The following is a 23,370-nucleotide window of genomic DNA, read 5'->3' as shown; positions in this document are numbered from 1 at the left end:
ACCAACAAAAATATGCCTTAACCCTAGAAATCTACCAGGATCAAATAGGCCACGGTTGACTCATATCGAATTTGATCTTGATCCATACAACATGACTTATCACATCTCAAATTTTTATACTAAAATTCAATCAATCAAGTATTTTTCCATATCATTTTTTTCGTATTCACGTTTTCAATCGTTGTTTTTTAAAGAGATGGATCTACACTAAGTCGGTATATATTGACATCTTACACATCAAACCAATGGAATTTGGCAAAAACTTCACCAGTTAACTGAACTACGAAACATGGGATGTTACCCACCATAAAGTTACAGTCTTATATGACCTAAAACATGATAGGTAATTGTGTTGTCCATATATTCCATACTAAATGCCCCATTTAGGGATGTCAACAGATTGGATATGGATCGAATTTGGATCGGAAGTGTTTGGATCCAGATATTTTCTAGTCGGAAACGGATACCCCAAAACGAATACGGATACAAATCGAATTCGGACTTTCAACTATTTTTTTTTTATTGCTAACCAAGTTGTCTGGGCTAGCTTACGCCCACCTCGACTAATCCTCAGGGAGACTAGTGCAACAACTGATCACCACGGTCTCCACTTAAATCACAGATGTATAGATGGAAAATCGAACCTGGGACTGTGTGCCTATCCACACAATCCCCAATTCACACCTATTTGTTTACTCTCTGGCTTGTGTAATCCGAACCTTCCACCCCCAATGAATATAGTTTACTCTTAATCCATCTTTCTAGGTTGTTTTAACTATTTTTCTCATTTTCTAAAACATGTATAAACTTCAAGAACCCTCCAAATTATTAATTGATTATTTAATTGAATCAAATAATTATTTTTCAGATAATTCGGATACCTTTTAACTGGATATGGATACCCTTGAATGAATACAAATACGAATTCGAATTTGGATTTCAACTATCCATTTACATCCCTAGCCCATTCAAGTGAACTGCCCGTGTAAGTTTAATCAACTGTAGCAATCTATATTTTGCCAAGTTTAGAGGGAGAAGTGGATCCAATGCAATGCCAAGATTCATAGGGTGAGTACTTTTCTTGTTTAAGTGCTTAATTATAATTAAGTAAATTCAAATAACTATTTAATATATCAATTAAGATTTAAAAACAGTTGATTAGAAGACAAAAGGATATATATATATATATATATATGGGGTCCATGTTTGCTTTCTTCTGTCTTGGGTTTCAACTTCTAAGATACAAATGATGTGTTATTCCCTGTTTGGTTTTATGGGGAATGGATTGGTTGGTGCACCGCATGATAACTTGGTCAAGAGGATGGATAAGAATTTCCAAATCTGGTCATTGTTTGATGAGCCATTAAAAACTTTGGAGCACATTCTTGACAAAATCAATGCACTTTATAGGGATATGAAGTAATCCATGTTCTTTGCAGAACCTCCACCAATTTTAATAACAAAAAGAATATTTGGGGCAAGATTGGGATAGAGTTAGGATTGGGCATGGACTCATGGTATTTATTATTTTTTTTTTCCAAGAAAATTGACCAGTAAGTTGTACTGAATTGGCCTGAACCATGCATCTTTATGGATATATTGTCAAAAAATGGGTTTTGGTTTATGATTTTAAAATTTGGAATCAGTCGATTCAGACCAGAATGGATTGTGATTGATTTGAATGATTCTACTCTATTCCCGATTGGTTTTGGCTGATTCCAGCTAATTCATATAGAAATTAACACTGATTGATTCAATCCTGATTGATTCAATCCATGATTCTATCAATAATAATCAACTGAACCATTTGTGTGGTTTGTTCTAGATTTTAAAGCTGTTGGGTCACCCAAGAGCATCATTTTAGTGATAAAAATAAGGAAAATTTTTATTATAACTAATATTGGTGAAAAAAAACAGAGTCATAAACTTATTGTTATGCTCTTATTATAGTATTTTATTTGTCCAATAAAGATAAATCTTATAATTTTATGGGAAAATGCTGGGTATGCCACCGATATCAAGTATGTTAGCACCCATTGTGTCTATCTCTCTTTTCTCTTTTTTCTGAAATAACCCTCATATCCTTCCTGAATTATACTCCATCATGTGTTCCTATTGGTGCTATCCGCTAGCATAGTTGATATTGGCGGCATACCTATCATTCTCCCTTATTTTATATATCAATTCGAAATATATGCACCTTTAATAATAACATAATGATAAATCACTTTCAAAATTTTCAGAATAAATAAATAAATCATTTTTAAATTATTTTGAAAAAATCATTTTTTATTTCTACATTCAATAACTTTTGGATGAGCAAGCAAAAGATGGTTACAACTTCTCAATTCACCAATTTAGTGACAATAAGATGCATCCATTAAATAATTAATAACAAAATATATTCATCTTGAAAATAATTAATGGGAGACAGATTCTCCTGCAGAAGAGGTGGGAGCCATTACATCTTTTAGGTTATTTTTTCCCGTCGTCACATGGTAGTCCTAGTTAGCCACCAAATTGACATAATATCCATGGCAGAATCTAACCCCATGGATTGATTATCCTTAAATCAATAGTCTTGTTAAATATTAATATTATTAATTAAAGTTGTTTTATAATACATTATGAAAGAAAATAATGCTACAAAGGGGGTGGCAAGAAGCCACATATAATCAAATTTGACACGTAAATAATCCTATTAACTCACCATTAAGTATAACCAGAGTAAATTGCTTAATAAAACAGTATATATAGCAAACAAAACATGAAATGAAAGCACTCCAGCGGCCAGGTCACCTCATCTTCTTTGGGAATAATTGGATTAACAAAGTGAATCAGTGAAGCGTCTATAGAGTTCATTTTTCTGAAATTAATTAGGGTTATAAAAAGAAGTAAAATACTAACATATAGGTCCCTTATAATAGTTTTTGTTACAACTTTCAAGGGTGGTAAACTTCCTATTGTGCACTCTCTTATGGTACCAAATTTTCAAGGAGTATTCTCTATGTAAGCCTCTACAGTATGAAGATGACCACCTTCTTACATGTATGAAGGAGAGCAGAATTCTATTTGGTTATAATCTTAGAATTCATTTGATTGCAATTTAAGTGAAAGCAATCGTGGATAAAGAATGCTATCTTGCTTGTGCAAGCATATGTTAGCACACAGGCCTATGGGAAGGTGCACGAGAGCATCTTCAATGCATGATGGACTGGACAACACGTTCTTTTCATGCCTTATTGTGTTTAGGTAATTCTTACAACACCAGCCGAGTAGTGTTCTTTCTCCTTAGCTAATTATTGAAAAAAACTTGGCTAGAGGAGTAAAAGAATGATGAGGGCAGTATTAGATCTTGGAAGTTGGTCACAATAGTCCAAAGTCTTTATTGCTGGGGTAAATACTAAATAGCACCTTCAATTGTCAAACCACATAAAACTGTTTCTAGTAGCATTTGACATTTGTGGACTTACCGAAAAAAAAAAAAAGACATTTGCGGTGAAGTATAATATTCCAAAGGAAAATAGAAAATAGATTGATATGAATTTTAGAAATTTATTTAACCTTGTTTAATGTAACGATTAGCAAAGAAAATTTTAGGTGATAATTTTCCTTATCTTCAATGCCTGGTTAATTATTTTAAAAACATTGTTATATTCAATTTACATTCTTAAATAGGTAGAATAAAAAAATAATTTTGAAAGAACATACATTTTAAGAATGAGAATGCATGTCACTTACAGTATAGTGTCAAAATCTTTTGCGGTGAAATGGTGAGATATAGTGAATATCTAACGGTTGCTATATTATGCTGATTAGATTTTAGTCCAAGGATTTTATCCTCAAAGTACTGAAATTTCTAGGTTTTTCTGGTCCAATAAGTGGACCCAAGGACCAAACTTTTGTGCGTGTGTGTGTGACTAGAGGCTTCAACATAGTAAACATCGAGATCAATTCTACATCTACATATTTCCTGGAAGGATCTTTTGACTAATACAAAGTCAAGTCATCCAGGATGAAATTTGACTATGAATATTCAACGTTACAACCAACCAAATAAGATGCACTTGTCCGTAGTCTTTGTTTTTTAACCAAAACATGGATGATAATACCACCAAACACGGAAATCTAATCCTGAATAAAAGCTCTCTTATGTTGTTAACCAGACCTTGGTTAGATGGTTATCACCCCATATGGTTATGGCGGAAAGTATACTTTTAATCACATTGGTTACAATTAGATTTGTAACTCTATTTTTTTTTTAGATGGGGGAGGAACAGGGGTGGGCTTAGGGCCGTTTGATTTTGTTTCTGTTGTTTGTGTGTCTAAAAACAACATAAACAAATTTTCCCGTTTCTATTTAAGAAACAATTTTTTACCCAAAAAAAGTGTTTGCCTTTTATGTTTTAAGAAACATTTTCAGTAGATTTGGGGCCCGTTTGATAACGTTTCTGTTTCCAGAAAATGCAAAAACATAAATTTTCGTTTCTAGAAACATAAATGGAATTGAAGGTGTTTGATAAGTCATGTTTTTAGAAGTCGATAGTAACCAGTGAAAGAATGGCCACAAGTCGTTTCCAGAAACGGCGAAACAAGTTGACCTTATTTCGCCTGGGTCATTTCTTGAACCATAAATAAGTAAAAATTTCTATTTCTATTTATGAAAATAAGTGAAACAAAACAATTTTATCAAACGCTTTTTACTCCGTTTCTTGAAACGTTATCAAACGGGCCCTTGATTTCACATGTTTTTTGAAACGATTTATTATGTTTGTATCATTAATTATAGTTATGACATTAAAATTTTCACAAAAGGAAAGACATATGATACATTGAAGCTACAAATCTAGAAATTAAGAGCATCAATACCGAATAGGAATCAGAGAATAAGACCAAGTGTAGAAGTGGTAGACTTGTCGCAAGGAGAATGGTATATAAAACCCAATTTAAAGATATTAAATTAAATTAGAGAAAAGGTTGAGCACACCGCTAAGGCACTAATGCAATCTGGCGGAATTCAGCCCGCAATCTCATAATGTAATGTGCGGAATCTGCTATTTATCAGATTTACAATGCGGGTGTGGTTTATTTTTCTTAAATTATTTGATTTGTACTGAGAGATGCCTTTTAAAATCAAGGATTTGATTACCGTATGACAAGTGCGGGGGGCAGACTAAATGGGATATTGCCTCGGGGGTGGTTTGGGCTATTTGGAGTAAAAGAAACTGGACTGTCAAAGTAAAAGAAATTCAGTTTGACTCATAAGACGGGGGTTTCAGGTTTGAGGATGGGGCTTTGGCATCTCAAGAAATCAAAATAATTTCAAAATATCAATCGTGCATAAATTTTGAGAGATATTGCAGAGTTAGGATATAGTGAGAAGGAGATTGTAGATGGCGAGTTGGAGGTATGTGTTTGAGCGCTGTTTATGTATGTTTCACGTAAAGGCAATTATTTCACATGCCATTTGAGTAGCTTGATGTGAAAGACTTAGAGCCCGTTTGGTATCGTTTCTGTTCCAAAAACGTCGTTTCGTATCAAAAACGAAAATTTCAGTTTCTCTGTCAAAATGCAGTTTTTAAACCAAAAAATAATGTTTCAAAATTTCAGATTTTTATCGGGAAAGATATATATATATTTTTTTGTAAAATGGAACCAAAGTAATGGAGTTCCGTCTAATCTCGTTTTTTTAGTTTTTTTTTCAAAAAAATAGAAACAGACCATAAGTGCACCAACAAAAGATTCTGTTTTTTTCCAATAGAACCAAAAAACTCCAAAAACATTTTTTTAGAACGATATCAAACGGAGTCTTATATGTATTTAGACATTATTTTTTCAATGATTAATTTTGAAGGTCGAGTAATTTTTAAAGATGAGTTACCTTTACAGCACGCTTGTAAAAAAAAAGAGTCAGTTAAACGTGTTTGACCACTATCTGTCGGTAGACTAAATGGTCATTGACATTTAGTTTCTCATCCACATAAGTCTCTGTCATTAGTAGAACCGTAAAGAGCAAGGGGCATCAACAATTGAATACCTTACTCTGAGAATGGAGATGAAACTGAGAACTGACATCAAAACTTGAGCAATCTTTCTCTCTTTCTAGCTCTTTCCGTCTCTCCCCTTGTTGCTTCATCAAAATGTTGGAGATGCATCCAAAGGATGAAGAGAAGTCTCTGAAACAGAGATTTTTGAGTTGCGTTGATGCTGATTTGTGGCAGTCTGGGGCATGCTATTACGCTGATTTGGAGGGGACTGGGACTATGGCTTATCGGTCCTGGAAACATGTTCTAACAAGCACCGGCGGCAACGAATCAGACACCAGAAAATTGTACAAAGAAGCTGTGGGAAGAGTGGAGACACAAGCCAGGGCTGTGTATGTGGAAGAAGACACAAGCAGTACTAAAGATGAATTCGTGCGAGTAATGACAGAGCAAGGTTGTTTCATACTACAAGTAGCCTTATGCTCCTTGAGTGGTCCAAAGCCATTGGGATATCCTCCAGATGATCCATTTTTCGGCGCGAACAGATGGAACAAGGAACAGATCAGATGCTGGGTCACATCTATATTTTCTGCCAAGAAGCAAATCCCCCTTATAGTCCTCAAGGTGTTGATGAGACAGAGATTCTTCCAAAATGTACTGAAATTGGGGAAATGGAAGCGCCCCAATGACTTGGCCAGGATGGCTTTGTATGATTTCATGGTACAACCAATGCTAGATGACCCAATGAACAACCAAGGAAATTCTATGAGGAGAGTTCTTGGTTTTTGCAACAAGAGGAGCCATTGGCATCAAGAACAACCGACTACTCCACTCCATGCTCTTTGGTTGTTGGTGGCAGGACTAGGCTCCCATGGGACCAACCATATTGAGGAAGATGGGGGTGACCCATATAGAACCTTGTCCACAGTGCGCAGTGCTAAGGAGCTGCAAGCAGCTGGAATCATTTTCAATAGTGAAGAGGGAATGGGCACAAGACAGATAAAGTTCAAGCAAAAGATGTTAGAGGCTCATCTTTACCTCCCCTGCATCTACATGGAACGTAATACTATAGCTTTGTTCCAGAATTTGATCCTTTATGAAGCTGCTGTTGATTTGGACAAAAACCGGTGTGAGGTTTCTGCATATTTAAGCTTCATGAAAGACCTTATTCGCAGTCATGATGATGTCAAAGTGCTTGTCACTCAAGGAATCATCGATATTGATCCTGAATATGAAGAACAATTGCCGTTTATATTATCGGAGTTGCAACCATTGGAGGTGGGAAATAGCCACAATCTTGGTACCATTCGGCGTCAGATTCGAAGGTATGTGAAGCCAAGCACCCGGCGAAAGGTAATGTATCTTGCTGTTATAGGCATTGTTCTTACCTTGGTGCAGACCTTATACACAGTCCTTAGCTATCATCACCCTCTCCACTGATCAGAACTGATAGGGAATGGTTTAGCAATAAAGAAGCAAAGGAATAATGGATGGAAATCCCATCCCATTTGCTATGTTTCATTGATTTTGTTTGATGGGGGAAGTTTGTTATTTCTTTTCTATATTCTGCAATGAATGCCTACTTACTGGTTTGTTTAGACCTACCAAAATCAAATTGTTAAGCCAAATAGTTCAGGTTCAATCGGTTATGGTTCAGTTTTTTATTGGGGTGGTTTAATGGGCTATTATCGGGGTGTTTCCGTTTTGGTTTAGTTTTTCATATATATATATATATATATACACATTTAAAAAAATAACAAAAAGCCTCTTCTAGTAGGTTTTTCTTAATTCAATCAGTCCGGTTTGGATTCAATTTCTATAGATTTCATAAGTCCTCAAGCGAAAATCAAACCAATAAGAATTTGGGTCAGGCTCAACTGGTCGTTTCAACTGGCCCGATTATTTTGGGCTGCAAAATGACATCCATATGTCCCTAGTGCATTTGGTATAAAATGCACTCGGGTATGGATCGAAGTCGATCGATAGAGCCCGCCCACATTCTTACTAAATCAATGCCTTCAAATTTAAGGTAGTGTGATGATTTCCAATCAGAATGCCAATGGAATTGGGCAAAACTAATTGGTGCCATCATCCTTGATCTTATATATGCCCTGCACTTAAGGGGAAGTATTGAGATATCGTCGTTAGATCAACTAATCAATTGATATCCTGATAGAGAATGGTCTAGCAATTAATCAATAAGCAAAGGAAAAGCAAACAACATTGGAGAGAAGATTACAATTCTACAAACTCTTTACTTTCCAAGAGAAAGTGGTGACGAGTCTGTTCCATCTTTGTAAGTGAAGAGAAGGGACATGGACGTTTCTTACCTGGTCAACACAGACGCACACACACACTCTGTTACAGTAGTGGACATGGGGTCCTGGAGATGGAGGGAAAGTGCCCGGAGACTTCAGATGTCTCATTCAGAGAATGGTGATGGATACTTCTTACCCTGTAAAGGGTAGCTTCAATCGTTAAAAACCTCTTGATTTACAGTGGTCGACGCGTTATCTAAAGGCGGACAGAGAGAAAGGCAATGGAAGTATCTCAGACAGACTGCCTTTCAGTGTCTATCCTTGCTTATTTATACCTGAAGAGAGAAGAACAATGGGCATCAACAATTTAAGACCTTACTCTGAGAAAGGATTTGAAAGTAACTTGCCTGACCACCTGAGATCTAACATCAAAACTTCAGTACCCTGTGTCTCTCCTCCCTGCTTCACCAAAATGTTGGAGATGTGCAATCCTCATCACGCTTCATTGCAGCCAAAATATGAACCAAAGCCCCTAGAACACAGATTTTTTGGTCAATTTGATGATGCTTCCACGGCGGCTGTAGTATATCGCTCCTGGAAACATGTTCTAACAAGCTCCAGAGGTAATGAATCAGACACCAGCCAATTGTACAAGGAAGCTGTGGCAAGAGTAGAGACACAAGCCAGAGCTGTATATGTGGAAGGAGAGTCACGCAGTACAGAAGAGTTTGTGAAAGTAATGACAGTAGCCTTATGGTCCTTGGGTGGTCCAAAGCCCTTGGGTTATCCTTCAAATGATCCATTTTTCAGTGAGAGATGGAACAAGGAACAGACCAAACGCTGGGCTATGTCTATGTTTTCCGTCACAAAGCAAATCCCATTTGTAGTCCTCAAGGTGTTCATGAAACAGAGCTTCTTCTAAAAGGTACTGGAATTGGGGAAAGGGAAGCGCCCCAATGCCTTGGGTAGGATGGCTTTGTATGACTTCCTGGTAGAACCAATGCTAGATGACCAAGTGAACCAAGGAAACTCTATGAGGAAAATTCTTGGATTTTTAAACCAGAGGAACCATTGGAATCAAGAACCCACACTCCTCTCCATGCTCTTTGGTTGTTGCTATTGACTGGACCAATCTCCCATGTTAACCATATAAGGGGGATGAGGGTGATCAAACATATACCACCTTGTCCACAGTATAGTGCTATGGAGCTGCAAGGAGCGGGAATCACTTTCAAGAGCGATAAGAGATTGGGCACGGGACGGATAAAGTTCAAGCAAAGGATGCTGAAGGCTCATATTTACCTTCCCTGCATCTACATGGAACCTAACACTATGACTTAGTTCCAGGGTTTGCTTGATTGTGAAGCTGCTGTTGATTTGGACCAAAACCGGGGTGAGGACTCTGCATATTTAAGCTTCATGAATGAGCTCATCTGTAGTCATGAAGATGTCAAAGTCCTTGCCACACAGGGAATCATGGATACTGATACTGAATATGAAGATGTTAAGTTTGTCTCGAATTCTTGACCTGTTTTGAAGATTGACCCGCTCTGATATATTTTGGTGGCGACCCAAATGGGAAGTTTTTTGAGATTTGTGATGGAAGTAGAGGTTCAACCAAATTGACTGCTACCCTATGGGTCGATCTGTGACTTGGAGTATATAATGCCACTGTTGTCTTGTTGAGAAAGTTATTGTATTTTGGGAGGTTTTTCGAGCTAGGGTTTGAGGTTGAGTTTTCTCGCCGCTTCTTGGGTGTAATCTCTCTTTTGCATAGTAAAACATCTTCTTCTTCGCCCGAGGACGTAGCATACCACCTTGGTGAGTGAACCTCATTAAATCTCTGTGTTGTGCGATCTGTCTTGGTTTATTTATCGTATTTCTTGGTGTTTGCTCTAACAGAAGAAAAATTGCCAGAAGCATTATCACAGTTGCACCCACATTGGAGGTGGGGAACAGCCACAATCTTGTTGCCATTCGACGTCAGATTCGAAGGTATGTGAAGCCAAGCATCTGGCCAAGGATAATGAATCTCATTGTCATAGGTGTTGCTCTTACCTTGGTGCAGACCATGTACAGTGCCCTTAGCTATCATCACCCTCACAACTGACAGAGAATGGTTTAGCAATGCCAAAGCAAAGGAACAATGGATGGTAATCCTATCTGCTATGTTTCATTGATTTTGTTTCTTCTTTATTTCTGTAATGAAATGCCTCTTGTTTACTTGTTACTGTATATAAAATGGCTTTTGTACATTGGATAGTATTATAACCTAGTCCATGGTTTTCAGCAAACATGTGGAAATGGGATTTAACTAATAAAACCCATGAAACGTGCTAGCAGGCAGATTGCATTCGTATTCTGGCTATGGTTCGCAAAGCTGCACCTTGGAAATTAAATATGAATCATATCCAAACATATCTTGCACACAAATTGGGTTCCTAGAACCTTCAGTGAACTTTGATGTCCTCACTCATGGACTTTCATGGAGTCTATTTATCTTTCTAATTTCGGTTTCATCCCAAACATTATCCTCTGTGGATAGTTTTGTTTCTTCTTCCTTGCTAATAAGAGCAGAGATTGTGGTATCCTCATTAGTGCAGGCTACGCTTGACAAATTGGTATTGCCTTCACTGCAAGATTTTGGATCAATATGGAATGTCAATGAAGAAATGGGTGAGATCTTCAGCACCCTCGAGTAAATCCAAGCAATGCTTAGTTTCGTCGAGGAGACACAGGTAATTGATGCACTACTTAGAAATGGTGTCTCTCATGTTGCCGAGACACTGGGTGAGTTCATTTGATAAGCTCAGCTCAGAAATCTCAATCAGAATAAAGCAAGGAAACAATCGTGGGATATTTCCCCTTCTCCTTGAATACCCACAATTTAATGGAATTAGAGATAAGCTAGCTGGGATTAAAAAGAAGCTGGAACGCCACTACTTTATGGGTTCCTTTCAATGGAGGCATCAAGTGTAAAAGAATGCAAAAGATACACAGTGATGGCTCCTACCTGATGTTATTGTGAACAACTCAAGTTGATCGAACTTGAGATTAATTTTCATTCTCCAAACACGGTTGTTTGGCAAGGGTAACATAAATATATTTATGGTGAGTTCAGGGGCATGCCCTCTGAAATTTTCAGCTACATTTGATCAAATAATGACTGGTACAGTCCCTCACAACATACTATGGAACATCAAATCATCCATTCTGTGGGAACAATTTTACAATTTTTATCACCTTGTAGGATGATGGTAGCTAATCATGGCGTAGAGGGTCTGCAGAAATGTGAGGAAAACAGTTATGACGAAAAGATTCATAACCTTTCCCCATTTGCTTGGCTTCACATAGCTACGAATCTTACGGCGGACATCGATCATATGCTGGTTGTCTCCCACCATCTCTGGTAGTTGCAGACTCTCTAACATTTTAGGTAGATCTTCCTCTCCTTTAGGATCTGCATTCACAATCCCCTGCATCGCAAGCACTTTGGCATCATCCGGTGTACGGACGATCTCACCCATTAGCTTCAAATAAGAGCAAACCTCACACTGGGTCTTGCCCAATCCAATTTCGGTCTCGTAATCGATCAAATGCTGGAACAAAATCTCTGTGTTGGGTTCAATTGTGATGGAAGGAAGATATAGAACTGCATTGATCATTTTCTCTTTAAATTCTATTCCTCTGCAGCCCTTCTCCTCGTTATTCTTGAAGGTAATCTCCACCTTCTGCAACTCCGTCGCACTCCGCACTGTGTACCAGGAACTGCAGCTCTCATCATCATCATCATCATCATCATCTTCATCTCTGTCTTCGTGGATATGGCCGATAATGGTGCCTGGACCAGTCTGATGAAGCCAAAGAGCATGGAGAAGGGTAGGGGGTTCTAGGTCTGAAAAACCCATGCTTTTGTTGATAACGCCATTGACCAAGTGCTTCATGAAATTCACTTTGTGGCCTGAGCCTTCAAGCATAGGCTTCACCAATTGATCATACAAAACCATCCTCGCCATATCTTTGGGCCGATTCCACTGTTTTCTTGATCTCAACACGTCTTGGAAGAAGCTCTGTTTCATCAATTCCTTGAGGACTACAAGGGGAAGCTGGTTTCTGATGCCAAACAAAGAGGGGATCCAAGCTTTAGCCATATCCTTGCCCCAACCCATCTTCAGCTTCTCTGAAGCACCACCTAACGAGTACAAAGCCACTAGAAGTATGAAGCAGCCATGATCTATTATTCTGCGAACGAATTCGTCGCTGCAGGGGACCGGATTGAAGGGGTCCTCTTTATATATTTTTCGAGCTTGTTCCTCTACTGCTACCACTGCATCTTTGATTGCCATTTCATCAGCTTCGGTACTTGTCCGGACAAGATCCCATGCCCTGTGAACTTCGGATTGGGGAAATGATCCGGCAGAGAACATGCCCAAACGTGGCTCTTGTTGTTGGGATGTCTGTAACTGCGAGTTGCCAAGGTAGGAAAAGCATTTCAGCTTCATCTTCAAAGTGAGGTAGTAGTCCAGAGGTTTGAGGTGTTATTGCCTAGCTTCCTTCCTTTCTATATAGAAAGCATAGTTCAGTGAGGAAAGGGAAGCATTTCTTCACATTCAGGGGCTTCCAGGAGCTTTCGTCCATGACTAATGAGAAATTGATTATTAGTCTTCACCTTCTAGGTTTCCCCTGTTCAGTTCTACTCTTTTTCTATGGTGGTTTCATAGAAGGTGAGTTCAGAAAAAGAAAATAAATTTAAAATAAAGTCAGAGAAGTTGATGATGACGTTGACCCAAGCCTTTTGGGGTCTTCAAAATATCTAGAATTGTATTATTGTAAATGCATGACTCATTGGAGTGAAAATTTTATCCTTTCTGTGTCTAAAATAACACGATAACATGGGATTAATAGATGATCATACAAAAATTCCTTTAATCAAGTGTGTGGAAAGCAAAGATATTTTCTAAGGATTATATCGAAAGCCATAGCAGCTATCAACCTTGTTTAAGGGCTTGAGTTGATCGGTTCAGCAATTGGGCAACAACATGGATTCCCTACAATTCCAATTTTAATAACAGGTTGAAGGGCTTTCGATTACAAGGTTCAGTCAATCACGGAATAAAATTTGATAAAACTATTGTACATTTCATCATCAACACCTTCCTAGCTTGAGAGTCATAAAATGTGTTAATATTTCTCAGAACATATATTGAACAAATTAGACTCAAGAAGAATGGTGGATAAATGAATCGTGTTTTCAATCACAGGTAAGACAAATAAAGGCATATTGGAGATTCTTACCAACCATCTTTATTGGCTGCTCAAATCTATATTGAAAGAAAAATTTCCTTGAACAATAAGATTATGATTTCTAATTTTTTTTTTTTTTGGGGGTATTACTTATGATTTTTAATTTGAAATCATGGTAAATAACATCTCCCCCACTCAACACCAAAACTAGCATCGTAGTCAATGACTAAATTGGGACCCATACACATTCAATATGTGCAAAAAAAAAAAAAAAAAGTCACTCACATCCTGGTCAAACAATTGGCATCCAAAAAAATTTATTGACTTGGATATTTGGTTCAGTCTTATCCACAATAAACCCTCTTAACTAATCGACTGTTATCATGTCCTAATCAATCATGATTAAGTATTTTAAACGCCAAATATTTCAATGCTAACAATCTCCTAATCACAAAAAAAAAGGGTCTTTGGATATGGAACAACTTGATGAGCATTTTACCTTTATAAGAATGATTTATTTGTTGGAAAAGAGGAGATGGTCTACTGGACATATGGCAAGACCCTTATTTTTGAAAGAGTGAAGATCACATTTTTGATAGAAACTAGTACTACGGACTCATAATCTACAATATTTTTTTAAGAACCATTATTGCCAATTACATTCTGAAAATCCCACTAAGTGTCACACTTTGTGAAGACCAATGGATATCCCCTTTCACTAAATGGCACCTTTCCTTTCCCCTTGCAGAAATTTCTTAGTGAATAAAAAGATGATATCATAGGTTTGCTTACTAAACGCTGAAAAGAAGACGCATGGGGGAGTAAAGGAAGCTCTTATAAAATGAGTACATGGGAGCCTTAAAGTTGGAGAAAAGTATATACAAAAGAGAAAACATGGTACGAGCAAAGGAGCCTTTAAAAAGTTACCTCTCTGTTTTAAGGGCTGGTCTATAAAGTAAACTTTAACAACCTCTCCCTTCATTTTTATAACTAGGAGCCTTAAAGGTGCCTCTCTATTGTAAGGGCCAGCGATCCCACCTCCTTTCTCGTCCATAGGGTAAATATATGTCGCCGTATCCTTTTCTCTTCCATGCAGTGTCAGACCGCACGAAAACCCTAATCACAACTAATAACCCAAATCCCCATTATAAATACAAGCTTGTATTAATCAGTACCCTTTACCACCTTAAACCTAATCAAGGAATGGAAAGGCCAATTCCCTTCATAGCCACCCTTCACAACCTTTCTTATCATTTTCTTGTTCACCACATTGATCAGTCAGTCCCATGCAAAACCCAAAAGCCCGCTTTTTCACCAGTGTTATCTATTTAATTTTTTGCCCATTACCACCTGAGAACAAACACCAAAACCTGAGTGAGTTAGTAAACCCCCCCCCCTTCCTTTTCTCTCTCTCTCTCTCTCTCTCTCTGCTTGCTTCACGAAAATGTTGGGCATGTGTGATCCTCACCATGCTTCATTGCTGTCAAAAGATGAACGAAAGCTCCTAAAACAAAGCTTTGATGGTTACTCCTATAAGGAATTTGCTGATTTAGATTTGTTTCGCAGATGCTTCTACCCTCATGATTGGCAATATGATGAATTTTACCCCAAATGGGAGAGGGTGCTTAAGTCATACATCGGTGATGATGGTTCGGGGGTGCCTATGTTAGATCGGCTCTGGCAACATGTCCTAACAAGCACCGGCGGTAACGAATCGGACACCATCCAATTATACAAGAATGCAGTGGCAAGAGTGGAGACACAAGCTAGCCAGAGCTGTCTATATTGAAGAAGATATCATCAAATGCAGTCATGAAGAATTCCTGCAAGTAATGATACAGCAAGGTTTGTTCATACTACAAGTAGCCTTGTGCTCTTTGGGTGGTCCAAAACCCTTGAATTATCCTCCATATGATCCACTTTTCAGCGAAAAGGGGTGGAACAAGGAAGTGATCAGATTTCTTGTGGACAGGTATATTTTTTCTATCAACAACCAAATCCCACTTGTAATCCTTGAGGTGTTGATGAATCAGAGATTCATCCAAAATGTACTTAAATCAGGAAAATGGAAGCGACCCAATGACTTGGCTAGGATGGTTTTGTATGATTTCTTGGTAGAACCAATGTTAGATCACCAAGTGAAGATCCAAGGAAATTATACGAGGAGACTTCACGGGATTTTTCAAAAGAGGATGATGAGCCGTCGTTGGCATCAAGAACAACCTATGACTCTTCGCCAAGCTCTTTGGTTGCTATTGACTGCACCAAGCTCCTCCCATGGTGGCGCCAAGCATACCGAAGAAGGTGATTACCTTTATACAAACTTCCCCACAGTACGGGGTGCGATGGAGTTGCAAGCAGCGGGAATCAGTTTCAAGAGTGAAGAGGGAATGGGGACGAGACAGATAAAGTTCAAGAAAACGATGTTAGGGGGTTATCTTTACCTCCCCTGCATCTGCATGGAACCTGATACTATGAAATTGTTTCAGAAAGTGATCAACGATGAAGTTGAATTTGAGTTGGATATAAACCGGTGTTCAGTTTCTGCTTATGTAAGTTTAATGAAAGAGCTAATCCGTAGTTGTGATGATGTCAAAGTTCTTGTCATACAAGGTATCATTGAGGTTAATCTTGAATATGAACAACAATTGCCGGATGCGCTATTGAAGTTGCACACATCAGAGGTGGGAAACAGCCACCATCTTGTTGCCGTCCGGCGTCAGATTTGTAGGTATGTGAATCCAAGCATCCGGACTAAGATAGTGAATCTTCTTGTCCTAGGTTTTTTTTGTGCCTTGGTGCAAACCATATTCAGTGTCCTTAGCTATTTTCACCCTCTCAACTGTGATAGAGAATGAAAGAAAAATGGATGAAAATCTTAGCTGCTATGTTTATTTATTTATTTATTATTTATTATTATTTTTTTCGTATTATATAAATTAGCCTTTATGTAGGATATGTATGGGTTTGTCTAGTTGTTACCCCTTGTGTAGATTACAATGCATTATAACCTATTTTTCATTCTTTTGCTTACCCATTAAGAGAATCTCATGATTGGTTGAGAGGATGCTAAAAAATTGATTGTATTTTAACGCAGACAATTTGTAGACCGAGAAAAGGTTTTCCCAGCAAGCAAGGCCGAATTTACCACACTTCTCCACGCTAGCGTGTTAGTGACCTTCGGATGAAAGAAGAAATGATACCCACCATTCAATCCGTCTGGCACTCCAACACTTCCTCTCCATCCCCGCTGCCACGACCTATCATCTCTTGCATCTCCCTATTTGATCTCTTTCTTCTTTGCTCTCGACCGTTGGCAACCCCTTCTTTCTACTGGATCATCTATGCATCAATATCTAGAACCCTCACCCATGGAATCCTTTTCAAGTGATTCCTCCCCATAGAGCCCTGGACCATAAAGTGATTTTATAGTTGGGGTGACCTCGAGACATGTGACCAGATCCTACCAGTCGTGGGATCACTTATGGTCTATGGGCTCTATGGAGAGGATCTAGATCCATATTATTATAGTGGGCCCCCACCTCCTGGAACGTCAGTGCAGTCCCCCTTTCCCTCACCACTACTTAGGTGTCGCTTTGAAATAGTTTCCTTACATGTGATGTTTATCCGTGAAAGAGAGAAAAGTAGGTTGCATTTCAAAGAAACACAGAAAGAAACCAAAGATTTTAAAGCGATAAGGAACCTCGCACTACTAAATGACTTTAGATTCACAAACTTGAAAAGCTGATATCCAGTTTGATGGGGTCCCTAAAGGCTAGAATGAAAGGTTCTTTCGATGGGTTATCATGAGAACTTAAGGGGTTTCATCAGTGAAGGAATAATAGAAAGATGGGATCAGTCCTGGAGAGAAGCCAGAAAGGGTTCTCCCAGTAAAGGTCCCTACAATGGGGGTGGCTTGATCGTCTTCAAACGTCCAGTAAGCATCTGATGATTGGAGGGCTTTGGAGGGCATGTAGATCTTCCAAAGTGTCAGACGCGTGCTGGAGGGGTTAGGGGAAGCCCTCCCAGCAATTAGATGCACATCAGAGAGGATTTGATTCTTTGATGAGTCATTTGATAATCTCAACAATGCATTCTTGTTGACAGCAGCAGGTTCCGTAAAAAATTCTTTCTCAACCGACAAGAGAGGGGATTCATCAAATTGTTCACCTTTTTTTTTCCAAAAGGGTGCAAGACTAATAGCGAATAAGAAAAATTTATCACTGGTCATTCATTTTCGTAATTAAAAAAAAAAAAAAAAAAAAAAAATATATATATATATAATCACTACCCCATGTGACCATATCATTAACTTCAAATCATTTCATATTTAGTTATAAAATTTCACTTTACTTTGCATCCAAAACCCTTTGCTATAATATAAGAAAAATAAAAATTACATGTAATATGTATCATTATTAAATATGGTTAAAAAATTAAATAATTTATACAATCACATTTGCTCACATAGGATAACTATTATAAACATTTATTTTTTTAGTACGAAAATTTTACTTCCCTTCCCTTTATGTTTCTCTTGCAATTAAATGGAGTGCCGTACGTATTAAATTCCTATGGCCTAACTGGATGTTCCGTTCTGATTTTCAGGAACCCATGGAACGGTTCTATTCTTGCGATGCGGCACAACAATTTGAAAAATCTGAAACATTGAGAAAAATTAAAAAAATAAAAGAAGGTGAAGAATATGATGTATCGGTCAACTTTGAAATTGGAACTCTAATTTAGCCAACTTTCAATGTTGTTATTTTTCTTTTATTTTAGGCTACTGATAGAATGCTTCCAGGCGTTTGAATATTTTTTACTTTTTTATATAGGAAATTTGTGTATTGAAGATATAAAAGACATAAAAAATACACAAAGAAAGCAATCGCTACAAATTTATTTGGGCAAATCAAAAGAAAAGGGGCGAGGTCCTTAAATCAAACAGGAATGCAGGATAAATCCTGCAGCACAATTCATGAAATATAGAAAATAAAGCTCGTGCAATTGGATAAAAGATGCTATGGAAGAGTTAAAAGGCTCAATCATGGGAGCAAAGATAGTATGGAGCACTTTTCATGCGATGATTTTACCATAGAAAACTTCTCCCAACTAGATGGATAAGGTTTCTAAAGACAACAGCATCGTTATCATTTGACTCATAACACTTCCTCTGGCAAATCCTAATGAGTACCATCTATATTATCAACTCGATGAATCACCTCTACACTATGGTTCAACTCAACATGAACGATTACATTTGATTCAATTTGATTTTATTTCTAGTGCATTTGATGTAAATCCCCTATTGATCCCAATTTCTCCTCGTTAAGGATCGAATTCTTTAGAATCTGCCCAGATTTTTACAGAACCTTGTATTGTATTTTTATGGGCTAGGAAATCATAATGATTTTTCAATCAGAATGTGCTTCTATAATTGCCACTTTGCAATTCAGATGTGGTTTAAAATTTTTGGACCTATGGATTATACATGTCAAATTTCAAAGTGGGGTGGAACAATAACATTTTGCATGGCCCTTGCACCAACACAGCATAAAAGGCATCACCATGGTTAGGATTTTTTTTTAAGGGTGTAATCAAGTGTGTAATGATAATTTTGCATAATCCTATGTCGGGGCACAGCAACCACACAAATAGGAGTCCACATCCTCTGGAGCGAGTAGTGAGATGGTGAGCATCGGATGACTGAGAGCATTTGACATACATCCCAAAGACTCCCAACCACCCGATACTCACTACACTACTACAACGGTTCAGATGATATTTTTGCACCCCAAACAGATAGCTTTCTTTTTTCCTAAAAATTTTACTTCCTTTAAATCTTCAAATAAAAAACTCCAAATGGGATATCATGCTGACAGCAACATCCACCTGGCTAAATAATTATGGATGTTACATGAGGGTTTGTTTTCGTGTTTTTTGTTTAATTATTTATTTATTATAAGAGTGGTTGTCTTATGTGTCATAACGATTGAAAGTGATTAGAGCCTCTAGGTATAATTTTGTTAGTCGACATCTTAGTTGAGGGAGTGATGAGTAATGACACAATTATATGACATCATTTATCCTACATCTTGAAAGATCTTAAAAGCATTCACATCTTCGATCTTTGGATATCAGAAAGAGAGGCTATGTTTGGATGTGAAGAAAAGGAAAAAAAAAAAAAAAAAATTTAAGGCCAGAAATGAATCTTTATGTAATATTGTGATGGATGATGTTTCTTCCTTTTTCTTCCGGTTAATGCATTTCATTTTGGATTGAAAAAAAAAAAAAAATTCAAAAAAACAAAAAACTGCCACCCTTAAAAAGAAAGGCAATAAATCCCAATAATACATGTTCTATTGATACTTCTAAATGCGTTAACACTCCTTGAGTGAGAACTTTTCCCTCAAATTTAATAAAATATTCAAAAATTCTAGTGAGTGTCCTTTCATATCATTTTCTTAAATATTAAATACATACAGTTTTAAAGTCGTTTATCACATTTCATTAAAAACTTGTTAATAATTTAATGTATGAAGACTCCTGCTTTACCTAGTTTTGGATGAATCTCATCAAGAATCCAGATAAAAGGAGAAGGATTTCTATCAGCCACACAACCTATGTGTCTAATCTGTTCTTCCCTTTTATTTTTATGGAATAAATGATTCTCGTTTGCTTGTTTGTTACTGTATCGACAAGAAATCGAATTTAGATCAGATCCAAGCAGCACATGGAGTCCGGATCCTTTCCATCCGGATGGAGAGTATATACTCTCCAACCGCAGTTTCTTGACTGATGCTTGCCACCGTTAGAACTCTAATTAATTATTTTTTCTTCCTTTTATTTTTAATCCCCATTTTGTAGGAATTAATTCAATCTCTTTTGTATGAAAAAGGAAATTTGGATTCTCTCCTTCAATCCAATCTCCCAAGACTCTCTCTTTGCCTCTTCATGCGGAAATTAATCAATTAATTTCCGCAATTTCCCCTCAGTGATCGGTTTTTATTGATATGAATTCAAGTTGTAGTGAAACTCTTTATGTTTCAAGTTGATATACCAAGGGTGTTTGCTCGAGGCAAATTTTAATTTATGCTTCGTGTTGTTGCATGGCTCCAAATCATATGAACCTGCACAATATAGATTAGAGGCTAGCTTTGATGAGACTCTGGGATTAGGCTCCGATGCTCAAGTCAGATCCAAAGATACTCATTTCATTCTTGTATTTCAGTCGATTGAGAGTCTTACCTGTAGGGCTGGCTGGGTACCCCCTATATAGAGAATATGAGGCTTCCCTATTGGTCAAGCAACTCAGACATGTGTCCACGGGCCTTACCCTATTGGTGGGACTATCCCGCATGGCAGCTGACCTGGCTAGAACCATAACGATTAACTCAACTCGGGTTAGTTGCCCTCAACGGCTAACTTGACCAAGGTTAGATTTTCTAATGGCTAACTTAACTAGGGTGAACCGGGGGTTAGGTAACTTGGGGGTTAAGCAATCCTACCTGACCATTGTTAATGACACAGGGTTAGGTTACCGTCTAATCCTGGTTAGCTTCCTTGAATAAGGTTGCCAGAGTGGGGACCTCCCTTGGAAGTAGATTGGGGGGTCGAGGGCCTCCTTCGGGAATTGTTCAGGAGATCGGTAAGTGGGGACGAGGAGATTTAGTTTGCATTATTGAGACTCAGGGTGTGATCACACAACCATTGACTGGTCAACAAATGTACATGGTATATCACTTCACTTCCCTATCCCTCCAACGAAGCAATGCTTTTACAAATTATAAGAGAATGAAAATCCTAATCTATGGCTTAGATTAGAGCATTAATTAAAAGAAATTAGTCCAAGTTAAGTCTTAATCATCTTAGATAGTGATCAAGAGAACAAAAATCATAATCTACAGTGATTGGTCTACTCGTTGACACAATTGGCCATGCAAGCGGACAAGATATCACGGTGTCACCAATGGTCACCTGCCTAAATTTATTTATGATTGTTTTATGAGGTCTAAGTCATAACCATTATTAGCAAAAACATGTTTTGCCATATGCTACTATACAATATGGGAAAAGATGGAAACGACCAAAGAATTCGTTTAAAACACTTTTTAAATGCATATCCGAATTTTAAAGGGTAATATAGGAATTTTATCATATTCATTAGAAAGGGAGAAAAAAAAAAAAAAAAAAAAAAACCATTCGGTAGGGTTTTGGTTTCTTGCTTTTTCCCCCTAACCCTTCTTCTGCGTCTCAGAAATCAAAATACCGAAACAGGGGCACTCCCTTCTTCTCCAAGTTGGAACTTGGAACTCTTCTTCTAATCGTCATCATCATTCATCACCGTTCACCACCAACTTCCAGACTAGAGGTTGGTTTTGGATTGTCTCTCTCTCCCTTTCTTTGCCGGGACTGTGTTGTCTTGTATATGAAATATCTTCTTCGTCTTACAACTTTTTTTTTTTTTTTAATTATTATGCTAACAATAAGTATCCAGGCCTTTGGTCTGGCTAGTCCCATGGGCCCATACTGACCCCACAATAGCATGGATTAGATTTTATGGAGTGAAGAGCACCAATACCCCCGTGTGAATGGCCCAGGGTGTGCCTTGTGAGAATCGAACTTTCGATGTCTGAGTTTACGACTCGTACCAAATTCATTACTCACCAACTGCGCTACCCCCTTGGGTTCTTCTTCTTACATAAATTGCACTATATATGTAAATAAAGAGGATTATTATTCCCAAATACTCCAAAGATTTATCCAGAGATCCTAGCTACAGTTTCATTCCTTTCTAACGACCATTAATCCAGCAGTTACATTATGGGCACCTTGTCACGGCCTTAGACCTTTTTAAGCAACCGCGCCGGCACTTAGCACTCCTACTAGCACTAAGTCAACCTAACCGCCCTCCTTAAGGGATTTGGGAAGAGAAGAAGTGAACACAAGAGTGAGTTTGGGAAGAATGAACTTGTAATGCACTAAAGAACTCTTAAGTACAAGGCTTGAGAACTCACTTGCTTGGTGCCTTGGCTAAATGAGGGCACCTCTATTTATAGGCACTCCTAGTTACAATGAATGGCTAAGATATGTACATGTGTCTTTCATCCAACGGTTGGGGAGGAAACTAGAAGCTTCCCACCTCCTTAGTGGAGAACTCTAGAAACCTCCCATAATATTTCCTTATAAAATATCTAGAGTTCCACACTTTGGTAGAAATCTCTAGAAACTGGGCCTCTTACTAAGCCATTGGGCTTGTCTTGTGGGCCTTCAGTGGGCAGGCTGTGACACTCTCCCCCGCCTAAGTCGGCGACGTCCTCGTCGCCTCTTCTTCGTGGAACCTTTGTATGTGTTCTTGGAACTGCCATAAAGAGTCGGCGGGTTCCCAACTTGCCTCGCTCTCTGGTACCCCCTTCCACTTGACTAAGTACTCCCTACTAGGAGGTACGCCTCGCCTTCAGATGATTCGGTCAGTGATCAGGTATTCTGCCTCCTTGTCGTAGGAGGTGGTGATAGCCATTGGTGCTCTTGTTAAGGTTCCACGACTTGGGTCTTCCTTGTCTCCATGGTATGGCTTTAATAGGCTTGCATGGAAGACTGGATGGATCTTGAGCTTAGGAGGTAGGCTCACCTCATAGGATACTTTGCCCACCTTCTTGGTGATTTCGAATGGGCCTTCATACCGGCGCACCAACCCCTTATGTACTTGCCTTAGGGACTTGAATTGTTGGGGAAGAAGCTTCACAAGTACCAAGTCCCCGACCTTGAAATTTTCTGGTCGCCTCCCTTTGTCTGCCATTTCTTCATCTTCTTAGTGGCCTTGCCTAAGTATGACTTAGCCACATCTAGCCTTGCTTGCCACTCCTTGGCAACCTTAAACGCCG

The sequence above is a fragment of the Macadamia integrifolia genome, unplaced genomic scaffold (genome assembly GCF_013358625.1).
Source record: "Macadamia integrifolia cultivar HAES 741 unplaced genomic scaffold, SCU_Mint_v3 scaffold_170A, whole genome shotgun sequence".
In the NCBI taxonomy this organism is placed as follows: Eukaryota; Viridiplantae; Streptophyta; class Magnoliopsida; order Proteales; family Proteaceae; genus Macadamia; species Macadamia integrifolia.
The sequence above is the reverse complement of the archived record's forward strand: the minus strand, read 5'-3'. Positions refer to the sequence as shown.